This window comes from Diospyros lotus, chromosome 3 (assembly GCF_014633365.1).
Source record: "Diospyros lotus cultivar Yz01 chromosome 3, ASM1463336v1, whole genome shotgun sequence".
Classification (NCBI taxonomy): Eukaryota; Viridiplantae; Streptophyta; class Magnoliopsida; order Ericales; family Ebenaceae; genus Diospyros; species Diospyros lotus.
In genome coordinates, this window is record NC_068340.1 from 38,404,284 (window position 1) to 38,410,283 (window position 6,000).

Consider the following 6,000-nt stretch of genomic DNA (forward strand, 5'->3'; position numbering starts at 1 on the left):
CATCGAAATCTGGAGGATTTACTTTTGTGCCACTCGTTTGTCCGTTTGCTGGGGGATTATAACATTCCGAAAATGCCCTCGTTGTTGTTTTACACTTTTACAGTTTTACTCACATCCCGCCTCCACGCTTTACCGTTAAACGACAAACTGCGCTGTCGTTTTCTGAGAAGAAGATGGTAAAGCGATATGGTTGTGCATTAAATGATCCAGCGGCTGAGATCGTGTCATCTACCCGCCCCCATTTATTACATTTCGATTTTAATTATATCTTCCATTTATAGTAATGTTGCTAAGTTGCTAAAATGGGGATAATATTAATTATTATTTTTAGAGTAATAAGTTAAATATTAATAAATATATTTTATTTTTAAAATCTAAATAATTTTATTATGATTTAAAAATTTGTTTTAGAGTGAATTTTTTTAATATCAAAATATTTTATCTAGAAATTAATTATTATCTTATTTTTTTTAGTATTTCATTTTGGATGATCGCCCTTATGTGGTCTTAGGTACTCGTGCCATCGATTATGTTAAGGGAAGATAAATCACAAATTGAGTTTTTGATCCTTGCATAGGACGAGAATCAAATTCGCAATCAACCGGATTAACATTGACATATTACTCATTCAATCGTTTAACTTGTGTATTAAATGTTATTTTTATTTAAAATTTTAAAATAATTAAAATACCCTCAATGCTAGGCTAGGCCTATGGAGAAAATTAACCAACTATTGAATTCTAACAAAACCCAACATTTTCCAATATAGCGAACCACCAAAACGACCCTCACAGTTAGCATAAAACATTGAATCACCAAAACGTCACGTTTATCTAAACTTTATGTATAGCGAAAGGCAAGTCAAACATTTTAATCACCAAAACTTGTGCATCACATGTATGTCTGTATGCAACTTCTTCATCTTTATTCAAAATGAAGAATTTTTTTTTTTTTTTTTATAAAAGTTTTGAGTTTCGTGTCTCATTAATTCTGAAGAGACAATCTTTCCTCTTGATTTGTTCTTTAAATAAATTTAAATACGATCAGAATTTTTTTATATATTCAAAATAGACAATCTTGTGAACCCCCTTTATATTATGCAGACAAAATCTCTAGAAGGATGATAAGACATACGAAGACTTCCACAACAATTCGAATCTTAGATAATCATTTAAATCTCTTAATACTTTATCGCTGTGCTTGTGAGGATTCAAAATGTATATACTTAGGTTCAAAAGGTGAAGTTGCTCACCTTATCAAAATGCATATACTTAAAATTAGGTATTGCGGATAAGTCATAAAATTCCACACATACCAACCAAATCTAATATTAATAAAACATCCTTTGAGAGCAAGCGGTGGATGTCTAAGGTCTCATATTCAATTTTTTTTGAAAATATTATATGAATATTAAATCATAATTTATTTAAGAATAGATTAGGGTGAGATCTATCTCTATTAAGAATAGTGATGTACAAATTTTGACACTTGGATTATTAAAAAAAAAAAAAAACCTTGACTACACTCCAGGCCAAATGTGGACTCGAAGAATGAGTTGAATAAATTTTTAATAAATTTTGATATTTAATAATTAATTAAAACACTTAATTTTTGGAACTGGAAAGATTACGTTACAATATAGTGATAGCAGCCTCCGCGGGAAAAGCAAAGCAAACTGGTCAATGATTTCAAGTAGCCGTCAGTGTGCATGGCTTGACGTTGCCATGAGCAGCCAGACAAAAGACAAATGAAATATGTCCACATTCTCTTACCTTCTTTATAATTATAAAGGCATCACGCATGAATATACCTTCTAACTCTTATCTTATAATCATTTGATCTTTCTAATTTTAAAGTGAACATATCATATCTTTTAATTTTTAATTTTACTATAATTATAAACTTTATTTCTCAAATAAATACGCGTGAGATACACTCGCACTCATCGACGAGAGAGGAGAGAAAACAAATATCGAAGATGAAAAAAAGATGACTGTTGACAACTAAAAAGGCCAACAACTGGTGGGTTGGTCAGCCACCGAAGCCATTGCGTGAGATGACTAACTTCTGTTGGACAATGACCAACCTCTTCCATGCGGGTGATGACCAATCCATCGGCTGTTGCCCTCCTTAGTCGTCAATCAACCTTCGTCCTTTCACTTTCGATTTTTGTTTCCTCCTTTTCCCTCACCACCGACCTCTGTTTTTTCTCCTTTCCTCCCCAATGACCTTTGTTTACTTCTCTTCTTTCGCCACCGACCCTTGTTTTTCTCCTTTCCCTCACAAGCAACCCGCTTCCCCTTTTCCTCGCCAACAACTCACTTTTAAAGTGTGTGATTGTAGTAAAATTAAAAGTTAAAGAAGTATAATAGGTTCGCTTTGAAATTAAAAAAATTAAATAATTATAAAAAAAAAGAGTTAGAAGACATATTTATAACTTATGCTAATTATAAATGGCTCTTTATAAATTACAAAGGTTGGAGGCCTTGTGTGAAGAATTATCGACAGTAAATTGCTTTCTCAGCAGCCTTTGGCTTGGAAGCAAACAAAGTATATGTTAGTGAGATTAATGTTATTAGAATGATATCATATGACATTGGCATTTTCACAATTATGAATCATTTTAAGTAATACCGTCTTTAATAATTACCAGTTAGTTGTCACACTATTCTGTTCGATATAAAAGAATTATACAAATTTTAAAATAAATGGTTCTAATAATATTTTTATAATATCATTTAGGGCGAGGGGGTCTAAAACTTTGAAACTTTAAGCTCATCATGTTATAAATATACATTAAATTAAATTATATATAAATCTGTGTGTGTGGCGACGACAGCATTAATAATGTTTTGTCAATGGATGGCAGTAATGATAAAAGTGCCAAAGTACATGTCCTCCCTCCACTACTCACGACAGCAAACAAGCGTGCAGTAAGAATAAAAATAAAAATAAATTATTTTTTTAAAAAATATTTTTTTATAGATAATGTTTGTTAAATAGAATAAAATTAGATTGAAATATTTTTTAAACTAAAATATAAAATGATCAGAATAAAATTAAAAAAAAGTATTTCAAAATTTTTGTTAAATTTTTTAAAATTTACTCAGAATTATATTGATTATTTCTATATATTTATTAAAATATATATAATAAAGTATCGAGATAAGGATTTTTTTATTAAAAATATTCATATTTTTAAATTCATTTAAAATTGTTTACGACATAGACCATCACAGAACAAATAAAGAAAGGAAGATAAATAGGAAGATGAAAGAAAAAAAGATGGACCAGAATGGTGAGGGTCTTATGAGATTGAGGACAAATAAGTTATTTTTTTTATTTATAAAATTTTAAATAAATTTATTTAAAAAGAAAGAGATAAATTTATTATAAAATTTCAAATAAAAGTTACATGACTTCTTTTTAATGAATTATTAGATAAATTTAATAAATATAATAAAAAAATATTTTTGACGTTTCTTATATTTCACTTTTTTTGACCCATGTTTTAGTTTATAAACATACATTTTTTGAACTACCTTGAATTACTGTTGTAACACCTCGCCATTTTTCAAGGGCGTTAAATAACTTAATAATTTTGAAAATATTTTTTTTTTAATATAAATTATTTTCCGACAATCCCATTCTACCTTCTCAACATACCAAAATAAAAATCAATAAGTTAAGACAAGTAATCATCATAAATGCGGAAACTTAAAATCGAAACCTAATATGGTATATAATCAATTTCACTTTATAACAATATAAGAATTCGTACCATTACATTATATCTTCAAAAAGCCTTAACACATAAATACATGGAGAGTCGTTTCCTGAGATATTAACTAAACACCTCAAGTGTGATCTAATGATACCTTAATCATACATTGTCATTTATCATCTCATCTGATACATATCCGAATCTTTCTAAATAAACGAAATACTGGATCAACCTGCTGAATCATCGAACACGTCACCCCATGCCGCCATACCTCAATCACGTTATTGCCTAAACTGTAAGTCTAAACTGGAACGTTGAATGTTCTATGGGTATAATCCATTAAAAGATGAAACTTCTAGTGATGGTCCAAAAACATATATATGGATGCATGATGCAATAACGTGAACAAACATTCGCCCTAGTGTAACTTCCCTGGCCCACAAGCCCAGCACAGAATCCTAGGCAGAATCTTGGCACCTCCGACAAGATAATCCTAACGTTATTCCATCAATTGCCTTTGGGGAATTACGGTTATACTTTTAGAGTAACATCCAATTCCTATAAAAAAATATCAATATCACAATAATATCGTGCCATGCAAATATCACGACTTTCCATATAATATGACAAAATGAATTATATCTTTCATAAATATCATGCATATATAAGGAATCATATCTTTCATAAATATCATGTATAATAAACAATCATATCATATAGGATAGGATAACTCACCATTTGAGATAAACTCAATTTTTCACACGCATCGCTTCAATATGCATGCCCGACCTCGATTTTCGTGCGAACTCTTGAAAATTGCATCAATCACTTTTCCTCGAGCACATAAATCATAAAAAACATATTTAATCACTACATCTCTCAATATTCCAGTTTCTTTCATTTTTTCTTCATTTTCTTCCATTTTTCCTTCTAAAAATCTCAATAAACACATTCGAGACTATTTTCTCAAATTTCTTTCCACAATAATTCATAATATCTAATGAACTTCAAAGGAAAATTATTGAACTTATCCAAATATTGCGTTTTCACTAAAAATGAGGCTATTAGTGCAAATACCGAGACACCAGGAAAGCAAACCTCAAGACTTTTTGCACAAACCCCCATAAAACATTTTTTTCGATTTTCTAACATTTTTTTGTAGATTTTTCCAAGACTCCATGCGCCCGCGCGTGGTCTGCACGTGTGACCAACGCGTGCAGGTCACGCGCCGGTCATCTTCCCCGGCCACAACACAACGGAGATGGAAGATTCCAATGCCATCTTGTAACCCTTTTTGAGTCGATCCAGATGGCCAAGTTTCAACCTGAAATGAGCACCGGAGAGCCTCCAACCAGCCACTTGAAGTCTCGGCTTAAGCGGACCGCCTCCTTCTCCGGCAAAACTCAAAATCCTACCAAACCTCAACAAAAATGGCTCAAATTCTCCAGAATGAATCTACTCCTTATGGGCAACAAAAGCCCCTTAATTTGGTCCCCCAATTCGTTTGAAAATGACCTCTATTTGAAGCTCTCACCTCTAAAAACTCTCAGCTATTTATAGCTAAATTCGAGCTCCCAAAACCCTCTTGGCCGCTTAATACACCCTCAAAGGCGTCTCTACCTCCCTTAGATCAGCATGGAAGCAACCCTGGCCGACCAAATCATCACTTGCAGGCTTCGACCAAACGACCAAACTTTCGGTCACTTTTTTTTTTTTGCTTTTTTGGCCAACCTAATGGCCGTTGTCGGCCAAGCCTTTTACCGAAAGGCATCCTCGACCATTGCTCGTGCCATCCCTATAGTCTATTTTGGTCGTCCTCGACTGGCCATGCTGCTGGTCGAATACCATTGGCCAAACTTTTGATTATTTGCACTTTGGCCCCTTTATGTTTTGGCTTTCTCATTTTGGCCCATTTCACTTAGCCCTTGAACTTTTCATATTTGCTTTCAAGACCCTCAAGCCCTAAAACATCCATTTGACCCCCGAAAATTCTGAAAAAAATATCATTTCAACCTCCTTTCGGCAATTTTGGAAAACTGCACTTAGGCCCGAATCTTCGTTTTGGGCCAAAACCCTTTCGTTTCTCCCTGAAACCACTGAAGGGTTGTTCCTTATGAAAAATCGAAATTTCCTCAAACTTTCGTTGACTTCTTGAAATTCGTCTATAACGATTCGGTTTTGCAGTCTAAATGACAATTATATTTTAGCTGTACCGAAAATTATTTCGAATTCCATTTCTTTCGATGCCATAAATCATGCATCGAAATACTCATCAC